Source organism: Sciurus vulgaris, assembly GCF_902686455.1.
Source record: "Sciurus vulgaris genome assembly, chromosome: 7".
Lineage (NCBI taxonomy): Eukaryota > Metazoa > Chordata > Mammalia > Rodentia > Sciuridae > Sciurus > Sciurus vulgaris.
The window spans coordinates 17440525-17465112 of record NC_136467.1 but is presented as its reverse complement, the minus strand read 5'-3'; the positions used below and the strand labels follow the sequence as shown (position 1 = coordinate 17465112).

The 24588-nt window shown below is 41.0% G+C and overlaps 1 protein-coding gene and 1 long non-coding RNA gene across 4 annotated transcripts in view; one reads left to right on the top strand and one right to left on the bottom strand.

Moving 5' to 3' along the window:
- The window catches only part of LOC306665415, a 461853-nt gene extending 445757 nt beyond the window's left edge, over positions 1-16096 (bottom strand). The window contains exon 1 of the long non-coding RNA XR_013765012.1: positions 12434-16096. This is a non-coding gene — a long non-coding RNA (uncharacterized lncRNA). The remainder of the gene's footprint in view (positions 1-12433) is intronic.
- UST (uronyl 2-sulfotransferase) overlaps positions 1-24588 on the top strand; it is a 277664-nt gene that overhangs the window by 227306 nt on the left and 25770 nt on the right. The window lies entirely within an intron of this gene.

Sequence of the window (24588 nt, the reverse complement as noted above, 5' to 3'; positions counted from 1 at the left end):
GTGTAGCCACGCTCCTCTGTGCTCAGAGGTGAATTTCTTCTACTTTAGAATTCAATCACTTCTACTATAAGTGGTTTCCAGTTGTGCTGATAGTCATAGGCTTTACATTGAGTAAGACTAGGGGGTAGAATTAGTCACCCAAAATTTCAATTTGGGGACTTTCCTGCTAACTCCACAAAGCTGAACTGCTCCTGCAGTTTGAGCAGAGATTAGAGACCTGACCCCAGAGGTCGATGATTGATCTTTATAAAAGACTTCATAGCTTCCTGCTTTCACAATGCCTCAATCACCAAGGTCCCTGTCCACCCAGGGATTAGTGTGGTCATGTGGAAAGAGCCCCAGACAGAGGATTCAGAACCGTCTCTCTGCCCTGGGCTCTGTGGCCTTACCCCCCTGACATTCTTTGCTTATAAAATGTACCCCCCACTGGGGTGAAGCACAGTCCCTCCATTTGCGTGACTCAACCCTTCACAATGAAAGCTTCTATTTTTGTCCAACTCAATCTTTTTCAAGTAGAAATATCATTTCTTGGTTTGCATTTTTTCTTCAACGTCTCAGACGCTTTTATGAGCATCGAACGCCCCAGCTTTTCCCATCTTGCAGATGGTGCCTGATTGTGACATGCTGGGATCATACCTGTGCACATCGCCGTGTTGTTTTTGGTGTGGTTTCTTGTGAACTCTTAGACACATTCATTTCATTGACCACAAGCCCATTCAGGAAGCCAACGTAACTCCCACTGATGCCGAGAGGAGAGTTTTACTTGTCCAGGGGAATTTTCAGATGTTCTTCTCCCGATCTTCCCCCCTGTTCTAGATTTTTCAGCATTATCATAGTCAGGCATTACTGGAACTGTGTTTTAAAGCCCGTGTTCCTAGAATTTTTAACTAGTTTATTAGAGTAATGCATGTATTTAAAAATCACATAGTACCAAAAGATGTGCGATAGAAGGCAATTTCCTGTTCCAGCCCACCCTGTGAAGCCCAATTTTGCAGAACTGGTCACGTTCAGTACAGTCAGCTGGGTCTTTTGATCATTACACGAGTTGTTACTGCTTTTTCTTGAATTAGTTACTTAGGACATCATTTATTCCATCATCCTTACCTCTACTCACCCACTCTGTCCTCCTAATATGGTGAGGGCCACATTTTATATGCATAACCTGTCTACATCACCGCCACTATCTACATTTTGTTTGCTGCTGATTCAAGTAGTACTTCATGATTTTGTTTCACTTCTTGCACAAATTACTTGGAATTTCTTATTGTCCTTGTAAAAATTTGCGATGCATTCATGCCTATCAAATGTTTATATGTGCCATTATTATTTTTAGTATTATTTCAATATTGTCAGATGTTGATTCCATCTCTCTGCCCTCCCCTCCCTTGCACCCAGAGTTCTCTATCCTCCTGCTTCAATTTGGACTCATTACTCACTAAGCTGCCCACATACCTCTGTTGCAACTTTCCTTGACCACTTTTCTGAATCCCACAGATTCTTTCTTTTTTATTTATTTTTTATTTATTTATTTATTAAAAATCATAAATTTACATAGGGCAATGTTTGATTCATTCTGTTATTTTTTCCCTTCCCCCCACCCCTCCCATCCCTCTTTTCCCTCTATACAGTCCTTCCTTCCTCCATTCTTACCACCCTCCTTATCCCTAACCCTAACGCTAACCCCTCCTACCCCCCATTGTATGTCCTCATCCGCTTATCAGCGAGATCATTCGTCCTTTAGTTTTTTGAGATTGGCTTATCTCAACTAGCATGATATTCTCCAATTTCATCCATTTGCCTGCAAATGCCATAATTTTATCATTCTTCATGGCGGAGTAATATTCCATTGTATATATATGCCACAGTTTCTTTATCCATTCATCAACTGAAGGGCATCTAGGTTGGTTCCACAATCTGGCTATCATAAATTGAGCAGCTATGAACATTGATGTGGCTGTATCTCTGTAGTATGCTGATTTTAAGTCCTTTGGGTATAGGCCAAGGAGTGGGATAGCTGGGTCAAATGGTGGTTCTATTCCAAGCTTTCTAAGGAATCTCCATACTGCTTTCCAGAGTGGCTGCACTAATTTGCAACCCCACCAGCAATGTATGAGTGTACCTTTTTCCCCACATCCTCGCCAACAACTATTGTTGCTTGTGTTCTTGATAATCACCATTCTAATTGGGGTGAGATGGAATCTTAGTGTAGTTTTGATTTGCATTTCTCTTATTACTAAAGATGGTGAACATTTTTTCATATATCTGTTGATTGCTTGTACATCTTCTTCTGTGAAGTGTCTGTTCATTTCCTTAGCCCATTAGTTGATTGGATTATTTGTATTCTTGGTGTAGAGTTTTTTGAGTTCTTTACAGATTCTGGAAATTAGTGCTCTATCTGAAGTATGAGTGGCAAAGATATTCTCCCACTCTGTAGGCTCTCTCTTCACATTACTGATAGTTTCCTTTGCTGAGAGAAAGCTTTTTAGTTTGAATCTATCCCAGTTGTTGATTCTTGCTTTTATTTCTTGTGCTGTGGGAGTCCTGTTAAGGAAGTCTGATCCTAAGCCAACAAGTTGAAGGTTTGGACCTACTTTTTCTTCTATAAGATGCAGGGTCTCTGGTCTGATTCTGAGGTCCTTGATCCATTTTGAGTTGAGTTTTGTGCAGGGTGAGAGATAGGGGTTTAATTTCATTCTGTTGCATATGGTTTTCCAGTTTTCCCAGCACTATTTGTTGAAGAGGCTGTCTTTTCTCCATTGCATATTTTTGGCCCCTTTGTCTAGTATGAGAAAATTGTATTTATTTGGGTTTGTGTCCATGTCCTCTATTCTGTACCATTGATCTACCTATCTATTTTGGGACCAATACCATGCCGTTTTTGTTACTATTGCTTTGTAGTAGAGTTGAAGATCTGGTATTGCGATACCCCCTGCTTCGCTCTTTCTACTGAGGATTGCTTTAGCTATTCTGGTTTTCTTATTCTTCCAGATGAATTTCATAATTGCTTGCTCTATTTCTGTAAGGTACATCATTGGGATTTTAATTGGAATTGCATTGAATCTGTATAGCACTTTTGGTAGTATGGCCATTTTGACAATATTAATTCTGCCTATCCAAGAACATGGGAGATCTTTCCATCTTCTAAGGTGTTCTTTAATTTCTTTCTTTAGTGTTCTGTAGTTCTCATTGTAGAGGTCTTTCACCTCTTTTGTGAGATTGATTCCCAAGTATTTTATTTTTTTCGAGGCTATTGGGAATGGGGTAGTTTTCCTAATTTCTCTTTCTGAAGATTCATCACTTACATATAAAAATGCATTGGATTTATGAGCATTGATCTTGTAACCTGCTACTTTACTGAATTCGCTTATGAGTTCTAAGAGTTTTCTGGTGGAATTTCCAGGTTCCTCTAAATATATAATCATGTCATCAGCGAACAGGGATAGTTTGAGTTCTTCTTTTCCAATGCGTATCCCTTTAATTTCTTTGGTTTGTCTAATTGCTCTGGCTAGAGTCTCAAGAACGATGTTGAATAGAAGTGGTGAAAGAGGGCATCCCTGCCTTGTTCCAGTTTTTAGGGGGAATGCTTTCAGTTTTTCACCATTTAGAATGATATTGGCCATGGGCTTAGTGTAGATGGCCTTTACAATGTTAAGGAATGTTCCCACTACCCCAATTTTTTCTAGTGTTTTGAGCATGAAGGGATGCTGTATTTTATCGAATGCTTTTTCTGCACCTATTGAAATAATCATGTGATTCTTAACTTTAAGTCTGTTGATATGGTGAATGACATTTATTGATTTCCAGATGTTGAACCAACCTTGCATCCCTGGGATAAAACCCACTTGATCGTGGTGCACTATCTTTTTAATATATTTTTGTATGTGATTTGCTAAAATTTTGTTGAGAATTTTTGTGTCAATGTTCATTAAAGATATTGGTCTGAAATTTTCTTTCCTCGATGTGTCTCTGTCTGGTTTAGGTATCAGGGTGATATTGGCTTCATAGAATGAGTTTGGGAAGGTTCCCTCCTCTTCTATTTCATGGAATACTTTGAGGAGTATTGGAATGAGCTCTTCTTTGAAGGTTTTGTAGAACTCGGCTGAGAACCCATCTGGTCCCGGACTTTTCTTTGTTGGTAGGCTTTTGATGACCTCTTCTATTTCATTGCTTGAAATTGATTTATTTAAGTTGTGTATGTCCTCCTCGTTCAGTTTAGGTAATTCATGTCTCTAGAAACTTGTTGATGTCTTCGAGGTTTTCTGTTTTGTTGGAGTATAGATTTTCAAAATAGCTTCCAATTATGTTTTGTATTTCACTCGTGTCTGTAGTGATACTTCCTTGTTCATTCCGAATTTTAGTAATTTGAGTTTTTTCCCTCTTTCTCTTTGTTAGCGTGGCTAAGGGTTTATCAATTTTGTTTATTTTTTCAAAGAACCAACTATTTATTTTGTTAATTTTTCCAATTGTTTCTTTTGTTTCAATTTCGTTGATTTCGGCTCTGATTACTATTTCCTATCTTCTACTACTTTTGGTGTTGGTCTGCTCTTCTTTTTCTAGGGCTTTGAGCTGTAGTGTTAAGTCGTTTATTTGTTGATTTCTACTTCTTTTGTTGAATGTGCCCCATGAAATAAATCTTCCTCTAAGTACTGCTTTCATAGTGTCCCAGAGATTTTGATATGATGTGTCTTTGTTCCCGTTTACTTCTAAGAATTTTTTTTATTTCCCTCCTGATGTCTTCTGTTATCCATTCATCATATAATAGTGTATTATTTAATCTCCAGGTATTGGAGAAGTTTCTGTTTTTTATTCTGTCATTTATTTCTAATTTCAATCCATTATGATCTGATAGAGTACAAGGTAGTATCTCTGTCTTCTTATATTTGCTAACAGTAGCTTTGTGGCATAAAACATGGTCTATTTTAGAGAAGGATCCATGTGCTGCTGAGAAGAAAGTGTATTTGTTCTTTCTTGGATGGTATATTCTATATAAGTCGGTTAAGTCTAAATTATTGATTGTGTTATTGAGATCTATGTTTTCTTTATTCAATTTTTGTTTGGACGATCTATCCAGCAGTGAGAGAGGTGTGTTAAAATCGCCTAGTATTATTGTGTTGTGGTCTATTTGATTTCTGGAATTGAGAAGGATTTGTTTGACGTACATGGATGAGGCAATGTTTGGGGCATAGTTATTTATGATTGTTATGTCTTGCTGATTTATGCTTCCTTTAAGCAGTATGTGATGTCCTTCTTTATCCCTTCTGACTAGTTTTGGCTTGAAGTCCACATTATCTGAAATGAGGATGGATACTCCAGCTTTTTGGCTGTGTCCGCGTGCATGGTATTTTTTTTCCCATCCTTTCACCTTTAGTCTATGGGTATCTCTTTCTATGAGATGAGTCTCTTGCAGGCAGCATATTGTTGGATTTTTCTTTTTAATTCAATCTGCCAGCCTAGTCTTTTGATTGATGAGTTCAGGCCATTAACATTCAGGGTTATTATTGTGATATGATTTGTATTCCTAGTCATTTGACTCATTTTTGTTTTTTGACATGATTTGGTTTCTCCTTTATTTGGCTATTCCTTTAGGCTAGTTTCTCCCGTTGCTGATTTGCATCGTTGTTTTTCATCTCTTCCTCATGGAATATTTTGCTGAGAATGTTCTATCATGCCGGCTTTCTTTTTGTAAATTCCTTTAGCTTTTGTTTATCATTGAAGGATCTTATTTCATCGTCAAATCTGAAAGTAAGTTTTGCTGGGTATAAGATTCTTGGTTGGCATCCATTTTCTTTCAGGGCTTGGTAAATGTTGTTCCAGGCCCTTCTAGCTTTTAGGGTCTGGATTGAAAAATTTGCTGATATTCCTCTTGGTTTCCCCCTGAATGTAATTTGATTCTTTTCTCTCGCGGCCTTTAAAATTCTGTCTTTATTTTGTATGTTAGGTATTTTCATAATAATGTGCCTTGGTGTGGGTCTGTTGTAATTTTGTATATTTGGAGTCCTATAAGCCTCTTGTACTTGGTTTTCCATTTCATTCTTCAGATTTGGGAAATTTTCTGATATTATTTCATTGAATAGATTGTTCATTCCTTTGGTTTGTTTCTCTAAGCCTTCCTCAATCCCAATAATTCTCAAATTTGGTCTTTTCATGATATCCCATAATTCTTGTAGATTCTGTTCATGATTTCTTACCATCTTTTCTGTTTGGTCAACTTTGTTTTCACGACTAAATATTTTGTCTTCAATATCTGAGGTTCTGTCTTCCAGGTGTTCTATCCTATTGGTTATGCTTTCTATGGAGTTTTTAACTTGGTTTATTGTTTCCTTCATTTCAAGGATTTCTGTTTGGTTTTTTTTCAGTATCTCTCTTTATTGAAATGATCTCTTGCTTCCCGTATTTGCTCTTTTAACTGTTGATTGGTGCAATCATTTAATGCCTGCATTTGCTCTTTCATCTCCTCCTTCAATGCCTGCATTTGCTGTTTCATCTCCTCATTTGCTTCCCTGATTGTTTTAATTATGTACATTCTGAACTCCCTTTCTGACATTTCTTCTGTTGTGCTGTCATTGGGTTTTATTGATATAGTATCTAGGTTTGTTTGGGACATTTTCTTCCCTTGTTTTCTCATATTGGTCAGATGTCAGTGGGACTCTGTGATATTGCAGAATTCTTCTATTGGCTTATATTGTCCCTGTAGATTTCCACTGTATCACCTCCCAGCCTTCAGTAGCCTGAAGTCTTGGAGTAACTTGATAATGCAATGCTTCCGAAGAAAGCTGCCCCTAGCCCGCTACTGGTTCCAGGGCTTGGAGCTGGCTCTGTGTGGAAAGGCTCTCACTGGGGGGCCTACTCCAAGAAGCTGGAGAATCTGGCCCTGTGGGAGGAGCCCACCGCTGGAGTGCTCAGAGCTGCCTGGGGAGGACTCTAGCTGCCCTGCCTACTCTAATAAGTTGCCCAAATCTGGGCCTGCAGCCCGGGCCAAGCTTCACCAGGTGGGGGAGACTCACCCGGTGGCTCTATTTTAGTCCGAGTCTCTCAATGCCTCCCCTTCTTGAATCCTGGGTTCTGTAGCGACTGGAGATGCAGTCACCCTCTAGTCCGCCATCTTGGATCGCCCAGATTCTTTCTTGACTCAAAACTCATTTTAATTCAAGAACTACCATGTTACTTCCTAGTAAAAGGTGCCTGGAAGAGAACTTGAAGATTTGATTTCCCATTACTGTAACAGAATACCACAGACTGGTATGCTGGTAAATGATACATAATAGAAGTTTATTTGGCTTATGATTCTGGAAGGTGGGAAGTCCAAGTTCAAAGGGCTCTGTCTAGTGAGGGCCTTCTTGCTGCTCTGTGGCAGAGCAGAAGGTTTCACATGGCAGAGCACTGTGGAGAGAAATTAAGGGACTGATGATCAACAACCCTTTCCTGAGATAACTTAACTGTGACATTAATCTGCCCTCATGGCCTAAGCACCTCTTAAAGGCCTCACCTTTCGGCACTGTTAAAATGGCCCTTGTAAGTTGCATTACAAGATGAACTTTGGAGGAGACTTTGAAACCATTCTGGGAGGTAGAGTCTTTTGAGTCACTGAAGGTTTGAAAAGTCTGGTATTCCACTGTCCTGCCTGCTTTCCACCTTAGCTCAGTGTGGATCTCTTCACACCTACATCCCCTGTCCCATTTCTTTTTCTCCTCCCCACTCCACCCCCCCTCTATCTATCATTTCCGGGAATTTTCCTCGTTTCATTTGTTTGATGATTTTATCATTGTCATTGTCTTGGTTTCATTTCTGGAATGCTACTCGTGGTCAGATATTTAAATCCCCAACTTCATCCTTTCTATGTGTTTTATTATTTTTTTCCCCCCGTCTTCATTTCCAACCTTTTGGAAAAGGTTCCTTGGTTTGTATTCCAATCATTCTAAGAGAATTTTCTCTTTGGGAAGAACTAAATCTTTTTTTCATCTTGCTTAACATCTATCTTCTTCTTATGTCTAGAAGACATAATAATAGACATTATTAGGTATAATGTCACCTTAAAACTCTGAAAATTATAGAGATTGTTTTAAAAGAGTTATTCTCTGCATCATCTCTGTTTGCTCCAGGGTCCTTTTGGCTGCTTTGGTTGGTTCTGACCACATTTTTCACTCTGAAAGCTTTCCTCTGGTGACCTTGGTCTGTCTTTAGACTTATGGGTAAGGCATAGGAGGGCTGGTGGACACTGCTGTGTGATAGGTGAGACCTTTTGACTAGCAGTCATCTCTTTAGGATGATCAAGTACTAATAAGCTTTGTTGCAAAGACATTTGTTAATGATCTAGGTCTTTTTCACTGAGTATGTTCTGTTTTCCCACTAAAAATCCTCCAAACATCTGCTTTGTGGATGGAGGGAAAACCAAGTAGGAGACTGGAGCATTCATCTGTTGCTGTCATTGAGTGGGAGCTGAAGGTCCACACATTTTTGCCTGTGCATTGCCTTTTCTCTCCATTGGGTTAGCAAATCCATCTGGAGCCTGTGCCCCAATTCTCTGAAGGCTGGTTCTCAGATTAGCTTCCACCAGGCAATGGAGAACGCCCACCACCCAGGACGGGAGGGAGAGCAATGCAAGACACAGGGCAGCACACAGCCTGGGGATGAAGTGGCTCCATACGCAGGCTGCTAGCCCTAGCTGATCTCCTCCACTGCCAGTTCTCCATCTTCAGGAGCTCGGCTGGGTGAGCCCGCACTCCTGATCCTTGTCCCCTTCCGCCAACACTTCAAAAGCTCTTCCATTGCTCTGCTAGCTGGATGCATGCCTGTAACTGCTTTTCATCTTTCAGAAATTGGTGAGGTCTTCAACCAACATCTTTCTCCATCTCTTTGTCCTTGTGATTTTGCAAACTTGTATGGAATTATAATTCTTTCCTATCATTTTAGTGACTATTTCAAACAAGAGACATTAAAGGCAGGTAATCGGCCCATTGCCTTTAACTGGGAATGTCCTAACTACCTGAACGTCAGATTCTCTGGCCGGTTTTGTGTTCACCACTCTTTGCTAGGTCTATTAGACACATTTCCATGTGATATCTGTCTGGCCATGATGTGGACCACACTACCAAAGCACAGCTTCAGTATCCATGATTAAAGTGATATACTGCTAAGTTTTCCAAAGCAAAGCAAACACACACAAGATTCATTACTGGTTATTCATTAATTAAACCCCTTTGGGTTTTTACTGGACACTATTGCTACCATGAGTCTCCAAAATACTATGTTTTTAAAAATTACCTGAAAGACATACCAGTGCCATTTTGGGGGTATCTAATGGGAGAGGATTTAAATAAAAACTGATAAAAAGGCATTCCTATGATTCAGAGGCAGCATGCACGACCATTCAAAGATGCCATTCCAGTTTACCTTGATGGGAAAAGGTGTCTCTGTTTCTTACATGGTTAGGCGACCCTTTGGGGGCAATGTCTCTGCCTACTAGTGCAAGGACAGTGGCAAGGTTTTCCGGGCTGGAGGGTTGAGGCCCTCCTTGGCGAGCGCTGTCATACAGCTGACGTACAGAAGAGGGAGAAGCCACGGAAGGGTCTGGGCCACAGTTGCTGTAGTGGCGGTAGCAGGGCTCCTATAACGCCTGTGTGATGACGAATGCATGCAAAAGCCAGCCCTGAAATTCCAGCCGCGAACCGCCCAAGCCCGTTCAGAATCGTGTAGCCACTCTGCTCCTCTAAATATATTCCATATGAGCTGCGGTGTCGTGGCCGCCAGAATCTCCCCATTTGCTCAGAAAGCTGGTTTTAAAGCCCAGGCTGAAAGGAAAGCAAGTCAGTGGGAAAGTGACTCAAGGAAAACCCTGGGGCACAGGTGTTGGGGAGAGGAGCCAGGGTGCCCTTGGAATGAGACCGGGGACAGGAACTCTGTCACCCCTCCGTGTCTTATCTGGTAGCATGCCCCAGTGGGGCCCCTGTATCTTCAGAGAGCCCTGCAACTCAAAGTGTGGTCCTTGGACCAGTGCCAGTCCACATGCTGCTTGCTACCAGCCCATGGCGAGATAAGGGCAGAAATTGAGAGTAAGCATTTGGAAACTTTTGTGGTAATTTGGTACAGCATGATCATTTTTCTAATATGTTTTAATGGAAGTTTACAAAAGAAGTCAAACTGAGATGGATTGAGGGGTGAGGGAACCAGAACTTTAGGAAGCACTGGTGTAGATTCTGCTTGGGCTGCCTGGTTCCACAAGTTGGAAGTCTCTCCAGTTGACGAGGCCACTTCTCAGGCTTCAGGACCCATGAGGCCCCATGCTTCTTCGGTACAATTGTGCCTTCTTGGTTTCAGAGCTGAAACCCATGCTGCCCATCGCAATGCCACACAGCCAAGGCAGCAAGATGTGATACCTTGCTAAAATTGCTTCCTTGGGGGTCTGAAGTCTTTCAAAGTGACTATTCCCAGTAGGGGTGCCCCGTTACACTTAGCAGACATGGGCTCACTTCTCAACTCAGCTAGGTAGTTTTGGGAGTTGAATTGTGTCCCCCCCCAAACACGTTGAAGTCCAAATCTCCTATATCTGAGAATATGACCCTATTTTGGAAATAAGGTATTTACAGGTGTCATCAAGTTAAGATGAGGTTATACTGTATTAGGGAGTGACTGGTGTCCTTATCGAGAGAGCACTTGACAGACACAGCGAGGGTCCTGAGGATGGAGGCAGAGATTGGAGCTATGTGGCCACAAACCAAGGACTCCAAGGATTGCTGGCAACCACTAGAAGCTAAGAGACAGGGAATTTTTCTCCAGAGAGGAGTGTGGCCCAGCTGACACATTGATTTTGGACTTCTGGTCTCCAGCACGGTGAGACGGGAGTTTCTGTTGTTTTAAGCCCACGGTGTGTGGTGACTTGTGAGAGCAGCGCTAGGAAACTAACTCAGGTGGAAATCCTCTTCATCTGCTTCCAGATGCAGACCTGGTAATTCAGAGATAGTAAGACCTGCCCCGGGCATGGCAGCCAGCATAGCCAAGCCTCCACTGAACGAAGGCTTCAGGATGAGTCTTGTGCCCATATCTGCTCACCCTTCTTTGTTGGAGGAGGGAACTGGAGGGGAAAAAGAACTGGCTCTCATTGAGGGAAGGCAAAGGCTAAGTGATTTTACAGTGATCCATGAAACATAATGAAGCCACTGGAATTTTATTTTGAAGAATGTTAACGACATTGGAAAATACTCAGAAAAGCAATTAATGAAGAATCAGATACAATGTTACATTTACACTACTCAAAATGTATGTGTTTATATCATGTACACACACACACACACACACACACACACACATACACGCACATGCACTGCTTAGGAGAACAAACTGGAATTGGAAGAAAATAACACCAAATGAACAGCAGTTATGAATGGTGGTTGGGGATTCTGCTGGTTCTGTCTTCTCTTTTAGCCTGTTCTGCTGTAATAAGCATGTGCCACAGATATCCATGCATTATAAGGACTGGCCATGTCCCTGCACTGTGCTCTGTGATTTGCCTGGACATTCCCAATAGTCACAATGGCATGGCAAGCTAGATATTACCCCTGTTCTGCAAAGGAGAAAACCCAGCAGACTGAGGGCTCAACAGTCTGGTTCCAAACCCAGTGCACTTTCCACCACGTTTGTGGCTTCTTCTGTTTTGGTGATGGGGTTGAGGGGATAGCAGGAAGGGGGACTGTGAGCAGCGAGGAATCGAGAAAACGCTGTTTCCATGGCCCCTCTGGATAGGGCTTGCTCTTCAGGCTGCCTTGTCCTCCATCTGTATTGACAGCAGCCCCAGACGGGCCACGGGTAATGCTGCCCCATAGCAACTGCCTTGGAACACTGTGGCTCCCCTCCTGCCCCCTGGGTGACCAGATGCTCTGCTCCTCCCCTCCTCCAATCTCAAAGGTGGGTAGGCATGAGGAAGAAATCATCTCTGTTCTCTTTGCCATATACCCTGGAGCCCTTCCAATTCAAATAACTCAAACCTTAGTTGGGACAAAGGAGTACTGAAACTAGGTTACTCCATGAGTGTATCTTAGAGTTTCACAATAGACTTTTAATTTTTGTTTAATTCTTTGTTTCCAGTATTTTTGTTTTCTACTTGAACTATTATATTTTTCCCTGAACAGCATCTCTAGATACTAGCAGATCAGCATTGTAAAACTAAAATTGTTTTCAGTAGCTCAGTCAGTGGAAGGTCTTGGATTCTGTCCACGCTCAGGCTGTGTTCTCCTTAGGCAGGTCTGCCACTTCTCTGGTACTCACTCTGTGTCCCAGCTGTTTTTTCCCCTCAGCACTCGGGGTTCAACCCAGGGGCACTCTACCCCTAAGCTACCTCTCCAGCCCTTTCTATTTATTTATTTTTTTGAGACAGGGTTTGCTAAGTTGCTGAGGTTGGCTTCAAACTTAACTATCCTCCTGCCTCAGCCTCCCAAATCACTGGGATTCCAGGTGTGTGCCACCACACCTGGCTACATACCATAGCTTTTTAAGGGCTTGGAAGCACAATGCAGAAAGTCCATAAAGATACCCACGGCCTCTCCTTGCCAGATCCTGTTTTCATATCCAAGTGCATTTTCTCTGCCATGGTACTCAGCTGCCCTCAGAGAGACGTTCTGTGGCTCACCGAATGGCTGGGCAAGATGTCTCTCCTTCCTCTCACTGAGAAGTAATCTGTGGCACCCCCATAAGAGCCAGGTGAATATCTGGTCTAATACAAAAATGTCACCTTCCTTGATGAAATGTAAGCAAAGCCTGTCCTATCCAAGTTGACCCAGCTGCCTCTTCCTTAAAAAGTTTCCAAGGAAGAGGCAGCTGTGCCATTTATTTAACAAACACTAGTGTGGCATTTACTGTGTGCCAGCCATTATTGGGAGGCTTTCTAGATATTGTCCTGTGTAGTAGTCATGAGCCTGTCTCTGTGGCCAACTTCCTCTTGCCTGGCACCTCTTGCTGACCATTGCTATCTCCCTGTGCTCTCTCCAGGAGGGGCTGCAATTAGCTGTTGCAATTATGGCAAAGAAAGCTTCCTCTTCGACCTCTAGTGCAGAGAGCCATGGTGGGTGCCCTGCAGGGGGGCCAAGGGCAGAGACCCCTCTATGGGAATGCAACTCTAGACAGTCTGGCTAACTGAGGTTCACAGCCCAGGAAAAGGCCGGGAGCTAGGGCACTTCTGCTCTTTGCCCCCTTGTCCGTGTTCATTGCTTTTCCGGAGGGTGTCCTCTCTCCACCCTCCAGACCTGGAGGGCACCAGGTCTTCCGTTCAGTCATGGGGACTCCTTCTCAGTGATGAAGAGTATCAATGGTGATCTCTGGTCATAGCGAAGGACAAACGTGGTGGTTCAGTGCTTCTTCTCTGTTCATTCTCTCCATCGCCAGAAAAGACAACCAGACTCTCCTCCCTGTGATAACATTAAGCTTGTCTTCTGCATCTCTCCCTCTTCATTCTGGGTAGATAGATGACCCCACCCCGTGACGCGCGCCTGCCTCCCGACGTGATATCCCTCTGCAGCACTTCCATACCTTAAACCCCACTCTCCGTGCTGATAGTTATTGGCACCAGAGCCATCCTCCCCAAAAGTTAGGCTGTCCCTTTCCTCAGAGCCCTAATAGATCATTCTAGAACAACAAAAGTATTTGCAGATGACAGTAACACAATTTGTCCTTCCCTGGGGGAGTGACTAATAATGCTGATGATCACAACACTAACACAATTCTTTGTACATAGTGAATCTACAATAAAAATCAGTTGAACTATTACTGAATACCTATATTGTGAGAAGTGTTTTACTTGGACTACTTGAACAACCCAGTGACATAGGTACTCTTATTAGCCCAATTTTACAGATGAGGAAACTGAAATTGAAATGAGTTTATATGACACATCACTATTTTATGAGTTTTCTTAGGAAAAGAAGTATTTTAGGTAGTTTTTATTATGTGTATACCGATAATTATTTTAAACAACATATTAGGAGGAAGTATGTTACTTTATTCATCTAAGTTTAGTGCACTGAAAATACAAAGGGGTCGATGTGAACATCCGTTGGCCAAGAGGCAGGTCTGTCGTTTTACATCTCGGCTCTTCCTTCCATTTGTCACTTTAGCAACATGGACAGAGGGTGAACTCTTGGCTTCCTTGGGCTGTGGTCTGACACTCCACTTTAAGGGAAGAAACCACTAATGGTGGACATCTAGACATGGGACCATGCTACTAAGAACAAGAGCTTTTTAAAAAAATTGAATTTTCAGTAGTACTTTTCCTCCTCCCAGCGGGAGATACCCTGCGTACAACTATCTACTCTGCCACCGTAGAAGTTCCTAACCTGAAACATACCATATTGTTTGCAGGGAATTCTGAACCTGCCCTGTCACCAGCCAATTTATAGAGAGTGAAATAGTGTGCCTGGTTTTTTTGCTTTTTTTTTTTTTGAGGGAAAGTAAAAAATTCTTAGTTTTGCGCAGGCATCCTCAACCCCCTGACAGGAAGCACCCCAGTCACTACCCTGCTCCTGCTGGCTCACTGGCTGTCTGCCCTCCCCTTCACGGTCCTGGTTCTGGGAGAAGCCCTGTGACCAGCTGACTGAGGGCCCTGCTGCAGAGTAAGCTCCATGGTGTGAGCCTGGATGGAGAGCGAAAGAAAAGACTGGAAGGAGTCTTGAGCTGACTCTGTCAGAACTGCCGGATGGACTCAGGCTGGCCATCTTCCTGAAGCCAGAACATAGTGCTGACGTTCCAAATGTTGATGAAGTCTTGTGTTTGTTCAGAGTGACTTTTTGGCTCTGCCACACTTCTAGATTTCCACATTATGGTGCAGGATATTGTTTGCCTAAGTACAACAGGGCATGTGAGTTGGTTCCTGGCATCAACCACGGAAGATTAACTTACTTTCACCAACTCAGAATCAGCCCCAATGGCTATCACAAAAGACCACACAACTCCCAGAGTGTCTATAAGTAGATACCAAACCACATGCCTTGTTAGTCTTGATCTCAGACCATATTATTATTAACTTTGCTTTGGTTGAAAGTAGACCCCATCATATTGTTAAAATAGAGTTTCACAGCCTTTAAGTGACCAGGGTACGTCACTTTTGAGATGTTTTTCCAAAAGAAAATGTTAAATCCCAAATACATTTTTGGCTGAATGGTTGGTTTTAATGGTCCAGAGTCAAAAACTGTAACTTAATTCCTTGTAAAACTTAAATCAATTTCATGAAGTTTCTGCTAAGCAGTTCCCTCTGTTCAGCCTAAGATTTCTACTAGTTACTAATCCTCAAGAAATATTAGCATATTCTTTTAAAATGTCAAGTTTTTCCATTTCAAAAAAAAATTATCTTAGTATCTGACTTCTGTTGACATACAGTAGCTTGTTTGTGGTCTTGCTGATGGTATTGTGGTTATAAGTTCCTATCCTCTCACTCTCTTTTTCCTTAGTATTAGTGCAGAACAGAGTGTCCAAGTGATGATCTGTACAATGTGATCTGTATTGATTGTTTCTACGTCTGTAGTTTTCCTACAGTTTTCACATTTTGCCTTTCAAAAGGTGCTGAGGGTCGGTGATGAGTGTCATTCAGACGTGGCATCCATAGGCTGAGCTTAATATTAAATATGACTGGTGCCATCTACGTCTCATTCAGCTGTGGTTCCACTGGTGAAATGGCGTCTGCCACATGCCTGTGGCTCCAGCTTAATACCACCAGAGACAAGAATGCTGGGCCCAGCTGAAAGGCGGCATCACATCTGGAGAGTTCCTAAAAAAGATCCAAGTCGTTTTCAAGTTTGCTTAATAATGTACTCAGTAGTCTGTTTTGGGCACAAATAGACAAAACCTCTTCCAATAACACGTGCTTTGGATATCAGATTAATCTGGGGCAGGAAACACTTGCAAAGAGGAATCCACCCAAAAGAAAGGGGCCAATATGCCAGCATCAAAGACTTGAAGTTTTGTTTTGTTTTGACAAAATTGAAAAGTATCTTACCCCATAGTGAGCACACATTGCTCAAATAATCGATGTCTCCAATGCGTGCGGAATTTTGTAAGTTGATAAGTACCACTTTTTAATAGGAGTACAACTATTCTAGCCCTGTTTTTGTAACTTAATAGTTTCAGATTCAGAAAGATTCTGGAATTCTTTTTTTTTTTAAATAATGAATTATTTATTATGTACAAAATCCAGACTAATTTGTAAGCGAACTACTAAAAGTAATAAAAAAATTCAGCATCATTACTGAAATCAGAGTATTTAAAACAAAATCAATGTATATTTTTGTATCAGCAGCAATAAGATATGAAAACCAAATTAAAACAGCAGTAGCATAATAAAATCAAAATAAACTAATAAAATACATACAAAACCTTTCATTAAAACAAACAATTCTAAGACAAATAGTTTACTTTCTAAATGAATGATATATAAAAAGGATCAATATTGTAAAATGTCTCGTTTCCTGAGTTAACACACTAATTTAAGTGAATTCCAAACAAAATGAAAATTTATAGAGAAAAAGAACATTTGTTGATATAATTGCAGAACTGATGGCAATATCTTATGTCTAAGTTAGATATGCAAGAATGGTACAGTTCACAAAATCTAAAATGTGACCTAAAAATGACAGCCTTTCTTTACTGTTGTGTCTTTGTGTATGTGTGTGTGTGGGAGGGTGGCAGTGATTGGCAATTGGAAGGATCAATTGTTGACTACACATACAGGTGATCTAAATTATGCTATGAATGGGTGAACTAATGTTGACACCTAGGACAGGGCCTTCAGACCGAGTGTGGATGGGGGGACAGGCCTTCCTGGCATTCTGGGATGTCATTCACTATTTGGGGCTCAGAAACCAATGTATGTGAAGCTCATCATTTCGTATGAAACTGGTTTCTTCTGAGATTGCCCCTGTGTTCCTTTTTCCTTCAGTTTTTAGTAGATTTTATTTTTACTAAAGATGCAAAGCTACAGAGAATAAGGGTAGGGGTTTATTTGGTCTACAAACTCAATTTAGGAATCAAATTGTTTTTGAGCAGTGATGATGGACCCAGCCCTGCTAGGTACAGGAAGGACATCCACCAGGAAGTGCTTGGTGGTACCAGGAGAGTCCTGGGAACACTGGTTTGCAAGCTGATCCTCTTGTCCACCTCAGGGAGGGGATGTGGAGGTGCCAGCAAACCCATGTGATTCTGGTGCAGTGGCCATCTCACACATTGAGCAACCTTGGGACTGAACAACTGAACTTAAAGCCAGCATGAAGCCTCTTGAGACAAAGTAGTGGTGTTCTCAGGAACAAGGGAACCCCCTTCTAGATCTCCCTTTTCTTCAATCAATCAGCTCTAAGGTATTTCATGTTTTGTTTATCTGAAGGGATACAGATGACCCTACAATCCCACCATTTTACCAGTCACCCAAGTTTGAAAGTTTGAAGTCTTTTCAATTATATCTAAAAAGAACCATCCCCTAGAAAAATCTGCTTGGGAACATTCTGGAAACTTTCCCAGCTCACCATAGAGAGCACAGATGCCAGATTGTTGGGTGCCAGACATGTGTCTGTCAACAACTCTTGTTTCCTGCAGGCCAGGGTCAAGAAATATGCAATAACGAATTGGAAAGAAATTTTTCTCTTAATCCATACACAGCTTTAATGCACGCATAGCCTGCATGTGCCTGGAATACATCACTGCAACTTTATTTATGGAGCCTGGAGTCTTTGTGGGAGGATAGACTCTATTGGTAAGCAATAATGGCTTCAGTCCTGTGCTGGAGGTTTGGCAAAAGTAGACTCAGATGCTTCTTTCAGTTGGGAATGTGCAGGTCACACATAGACCCAGAACTAGTCTGCTGACCAGAGCTAGGGCCACCACTGCCCCTTAGCAGGCCAAGGACTTAGCTGAGCCTCTGGAAGCCTGGTTCACTTCTCCTTGTCCCTGGCAGACTGACTATTAGGAGGTTCTTTCTCAAAAATGCTACTTCTATAATTTTCTTCTCCTCTCTTGAGATAGTTCAGAGATCAACTATGGGCTTTGGAGCCAATAGACTTGGGTTTGAATCCCAGCTCCAATCTCACCAGATATTTCACCTTGAGCAAATTTCTTAACTTCTCTAAGCTTCAGTTTCCTCATCTTTAAAATCAGGATGGGAACAGAGCTGTCTGGAGAATTAATGGAGAAAATATCATCTCAGTCGATTCTTTATTTTCAGTCTCCAGTAGGGCAGGAATTTCAACAAGTGCTCCAGTTAGGCCAGTATTTGAGTTTCAAAGGAGGGATCAACACAACTGTTTTAAAGTCTGTCGTCCCAGTATCCCTCAGCATGGTTGTCTATGGTGTGTGGCCTGAGGTCTTTGCTGCTCTCAGCTTTCCTTCTGGTGGTGGTGGAATTGCCCATTTATTCCTCCTGATTTGCAGGAACTTGACTTCTTAATTTTCTCTGTTTGGAGGAGAGGAGAAATTATTTTCCTTCTGCATTATTTTGCAAGTCACCTTCATAACCAATAGTTCGAGTTGTTTTCTTAGGCAAATGCTGAGGTCACACGAAGTTGACAGACCACATCCTGTGGCACATTCCCACGTGCTCTAGTTTATTTTTAATGTCAACCGAGAGTAAAAATACATACACACCCCATCTCAGATGCAAATTGAAGTCAGACTTTGTTTCTGCACATCTGTGAAATGGAGCAAATAAGCTAATGGAGGTAAAAATTATGTCTAGTACTCAGGCATATTTTACTGTAGCTGCTAATGCCAAATTCACACTGACTTAAGAATGTATGCAGAATGGGGCTGTGATGTGTGATGATAGTCTTTATTTCTTTAATGTCCTAGAACTAGAATTTTTCACACCAAGGTTCATTAGTCGGAGTCAGGTAAACACATTTTTGTAATAATTTATGGAGCATTTCAAAATTTAAAAGACCTCCTGGTTTTCTGAAATCTAATCTACTGTGCTCTGCAGGCCTTGTGGGGTTGCATGCTTTAAATGAACTCAGAATTTTTTATTAACAGTTTCAGCCCTTAAGAGAAACTCTAGTCTAAAACTTCTACTTGAAATGTGGGCATAGAACTTTGCTTGGAGAACAGTCATTACTACCACAGAAATACAAATCAAAAGGACAATCCATGTTCATGCATGAGAATACAGAGTATTGTTAAAAAATGCCATTTTCTCATATTGGCATATATTTTAAGTATTTTTTTAACGTAAAGTGATTTCAAGCTCGTGTGGGAAAATAATATGTGAGATGGCCAGAGATCATTTCTTAATGAAATGAGAAGAAATTTGCCCTAGAAAATGCTAAAATACTAGAAAACTTCTGAGTTTAAAATAGTGGTACAAAGGCATAAGCTCAGACAGTCAGTGGTGGAACAGAAACAGAGGGTAGTGTAAAGGTTATGTGTGATATGGTAAAGATCATTAAGAAGAAAGAGTAAATAAAGAGAAAAATCGTTGGCTAACTGTGCAGAGAAAGAATCGCATCCCCTCATGCCATGAACTTTAATAAATTCCAGATGGTCTAGAGAGTTAGATATTTTTTAATGAAAATGTAAAAGAAACTATATGTGGCTATTTTTTGTGATAGTGGGGTTTTACTAAGGATTTACTAAAAATAAAAGCAGTAAAACACATCTACATACAAAGACTGTCAAGAATATATATATTTAACTGAAACTTTAAGCATATTTAAAATATTAAGTTGGCAAAAATATTTGCAACAGTGATTAGATATATTGTTGATATTGTATTGATAATATATGTAGAGGTTTTAAACCCATCAGAAAACACTAAGAAAATAAGTGGAGAAAAAGAAGTATAAGTAGCCTTACTAGGAAATAAGCCCAGCCTCAACAATAATCTAGGAAATTGTGTCCATTAGCTTTGTGATTACTATAACAAATACCTGAGAGATTCAACTCATAAAGAGAAAGGGTTTATCTGGGCTCACCATTGTAGAGGTTTCAGTCCATAAGTGGACAGACCTGTCGTTCTTAGGCTTTTAGTGGGGGTGCAGCACATCATGGCAGGGGCATGTAGCAAGGAAACCTGGCTTATTTCATGGCCAGGAAGCAAAAAAAGAGGAAGAGACCAGGGTCCCACAACCACTTTGGAGGGCAACCTCCCAGTGACCTCCCACTAGGCTCTACCAAATAGTACCAAGCCAGGATGAACCTCTAACCCTGGGCCTTTCGGGGACACTCAAAACCCAAACCATAACAGAAATGTACATTTTCTATTAAATTAGTATTGTCCATTAAATGGACAATCAGTAAGCAGTATGAGAGCCCCTGATGAGGAAGATGCAAAAAATCCCACTTTAAGAGCATGCTGTGGGAGGGCAATTGGCACAACCTAAGGAAAGAGTAATTTAATGATCAATATTAAAAGTAATTCAATAATACATACTAAGAGACTTCAACATGTTCATAGCTGGCAGAAAAATCCTGTATCTTGATTGTGTCGGTGGTATACATAACCATTAAATTTTTTCAAATTGAATTCTTTGAATGGGTGTAGTTATTAAATGCAAGTTCTTCCTTGATTCCTTTAAGAGTACAAAGACTGACCCATTCTAATCCCAGAAAAGAATTTTTTTTTTGACAAGAGCATACAAACTGTTATAATGGTGTTCTTCACCATACAGTTTACAATTGCAAACCCAGAATGGACTTAGCTATTTAAAAACCAGAGAATGGTTAAGTAGATTTAGATGTTCTTCATTGTGAAGAACGTCACACAACTAAACATGGAAAGTCCTGCTTTCAAAGACTGTTCATGACGTTGGTGATTACATGAAGTATTTTGACATGAAATGGGAGAGGAAAGAATAGTAAATACTATTATTTGCATATGTTACCAATTTTATTTGGAATACTTTGTAAGTTCAGGAAAATTACTGAGTTGAAAATAACTCAAAATGTTCATGGAATTAGTGATATCTCTGAATGGTAGGATTACTAGTGATTTTTCCCCAGACTATTAGATATTAAAGCATGCAGAATTTTAAATTAAATTTTAGAAAAGGGGCATCAAGTTAAGGAGTACAATTAAATGGTCAGATTAAAATTGCATGGAAGTAGGAGGAGAGCCTTCTGGATCACTTGGCTATTGTTAGGATGATACAGAAATTTTGTCCCCTCTCTCTTCCATGAAAGTCCCAAAATTGACCAGCAAATTTGACCAAGAAGAAGCAAATAAAGAGCACCATTCTCTAGGGGTCAACCCAGATTCATGAAGACAAAATTCTGATTTCATCTCTTTGTCACATTGCCAGTTCCTGTCTAAAGATTTCCAACCTCTTTATAGCATCTTTTCTTTGGTTTTCATCAGTTCACCTCCTGTGTTAGTCAGCTTTCCATTGCTATTATGAAGTACCTGAGAAAACCAACTTAAAGAGGAAAGATTTATTTTGGTTTAGAAGTTTCAGTCCATGATTGGCTGGTTCTATTGTTTCTGGGACTGTGCTGAGGCATTACATCATAGTAGAAGAGTGTGGCAGAACAAGGCTGCTTACCTCATGGCAACCAGGAATCAGAGAGAGAGAAGGAAGAAGGTGCCAGGGACAAGATATACCCTCCAAAGGCATGCCCCAGTCACCTATTTCCTCCAATGAGGCCTTATCTTACAAAGTTACCACCACTCCCAACAGCCCATTAAATTCTGAACCAATCAGTGGGTTAACCCATTGATGAGGTTAGAGCTCTCATGATCCACCTTCCAAAGGCCTCACTGCTGCCTTTAGGACCAAGCCTTCAAAACATGAGTTTTGGGGGAGGGGGGTGGAAATTTCAGATCTGAACCATAACATCTTCCAGATTCATGTCATTTAAAAACCCACTGTGAGATACACAGCACACACCCATCACACACACACACACACACACACACACACACACACACACAGAGCCCTTTCTGGGTACATCTAGGATTTATAAAATATGTGTAGGTTTCTAGCCTTGAAATACTGAAATTCTATGATTCTGTACTTAACTCTTTAATAAGCACATTTTTATCTTGTAAACATCATAAAAACAGGAATTGACTTCCCAAATCTGAATGCTTAGCCTTTTGGAGCAACCATGCATATATGTAAGGTGGTTTAATTACATGAAGGTAGCTCATAGATCTCTTCCATTACAGTGTAACTGTTCTTAATCTGAGAACAAATTGTCTTAATTCTGCAATGGGCTGACATGCTCTCCTTCCTAAGAGTCCCTGTAGTACATGCCAGGATCATGGCTTAGCCAAACCAGATGTGAACAGTACAGCTATTCTTATGTTGGGGTCTGAGGTTTAAATATGCATACTGTATTTGTTTTTAATTGCCTGATTACAGATGGCACCTTATAAAGTCTTCACGCTATGATATCTAGAGGTAATTGATTTATTAGGTTGGGTAGGTGTGGACAGTCCAAATTCTGCTCCACCAACCTCACATTCCATAGCACAATGCTGAAAGAATGTTAGAGTGACATTTGCCTGGTGACTTTTCCTGGTGACTGATGTGGGTCCTTTCTGAGAGGTAAATACCTGTGTGACTCAGGAGGGAGTTTAGGCTTTGCTAATGTTTTTCAATTAAGTGTATTTTCAAAATTAAGCAACAAAAATAAAAGCTATGGATACTTCTTTGGATTCTACTAGCCATAACCCTGGTAAATATAAATTGATTGAGTTCTTATAAAGTGAATGATTAATTGTTTGAAAGTAGACAGATGTGAGAAAATGGAATGCTGAGGGCAATTGGTGTGCCTCTGCTCCCATCTGACTTGAACTGAACTGAGACTAACTGCTTGGATATCACTTCCCAGCTCCTCCACTCTGGTTAGTGTCGGTAAAGACCCACAAACCAAAGTCAGTTAAGGAGCCAGAGCTAGATCTGGGCAGGTGTGTAGCCAGGCTGGGAGGGCAGCTGGCACAGGGGCTTAGCCAGCCAGGGAAGGATGATGGGATCAGCTGCTGGTGAGAGGGAGGACCACAGCCCAGAACTGACCAGGAGCCACCTTGGTGGAATATGGATTCCACAAGCAAGACTCGGCAACCAGGAAAGCCTCCTTGAATCATGGATGAAATTTCCATTTCACATGCAGTGTGGGTGTTACACAGCCATATTCATGGGGAGACACCTATGTTCAAGAGTAGAGAACTCCAGAACAGCCTGCAGCCACACAGTGTCAGCCTTGTGGGAGCTGCAAGTGGCCAGAAGAGACTAGAAAGTCAGGCATGCCTTCTATATGTCCTGTGGGCTTCCACCAAGTGGCCGTGAACATTCTGGAAAAAAAATGGGAAGGCCAATGCAGAAACATGAAAGGCCTGTGAGTGGATATGAGTTGTGTGACACCAATTCATGGGCATCTTTGGGTCTTTGGACTCATAAATCAGTTCTTTGTGTTTTTTATTATTTAGTTAAACAGCTTGTCATTCCACAAGAAAGTATGAATTGGCTTAGACCAAATAATCCAAGGGTAGGTATGCCTACTTTGGAGGAACATCAACGTAAGAAAAATATATGAAACTTTCAAACTGTATTTTTTACTCTAAGGCTCGTAAAATCCATCATGGGTTGTACAGTGTTAGTAAGCAAGAAGCATTTTGAAATTTTTATATAACTAGTAAGTACATGGCTGGATCAAGTTTATCCACAAGAGCACATGAGGCCTGCATGAGATATGAATCTTTGCTTTCACTGAACTGCCATTTCTTAAATTCTTGAAGGAACAGCACACCTAGAGGTTTTGATGTCAGTGATTCCATGAAGTACTATCATTTATCCATCATTTCAATTGAATTTAAACAAATTCGTCTGTTTCAGTTGGCAAGATTAGTATTTTTCTGGTTTAGTGGCAGAATATTGATGCTTCAAGGGAACATGCTGAATCAGATAGTAATAATAATAATAATAATATTTGTTGTTACTCTAGTGTCAACCTAAATAACAATCAAGAGAAATTCTCTAAAGACTAATGATATTAATTTGCATAGCATTGCCATGGGAACTGCATTTCTGGTAAACTGTGAGTGAACTGAAAGAGATTGAGGCCAGAGGAAGTTTTTAAAAGCAGAAATGAGGAGGATTATACAAAATAACTGAAACAATAATCTCCAGCTGCCAGATTAAAGCAAGGGCAGCTCAAGTCTGAGGTTGGACAGAGGGTTGGCGGGCAGTGTCCTGGCAGGAGTTTTTCCATGTATAGTCACTTTGGCCTTTGTGCTAGTGGTTCTAGCAGAGTCTTTGGTGGTAGTTGCTATCAGGGAGTCATGCATGAGAACCCTTCTTTCATTGCCTCCCAGATTAATTATTTTTGTTGGAGTTAACACAAGCCACTCCATTTTGATTATGACAATTTTTCACTGGGAACTTACTGTTTCCCAGGAACTTTGTTAGACCTATTAGATTTCATTTAATCCTAATAATAAGCCTCTGATGTAGATAGGATAATTATGTCCATCTCACAGATAGACACTGCCAACTTTGGAGAAGATTCATAGGTCTGTGGAGCTGGTAGTGGTAGAGGTGACACTTGCCCCCAGAACTGGGTGACTCACAACCTCTCTGCTTTTTATCTCTCCACATGCTTCATGGGAACATGGGAACAGCAGAATCAAAAACA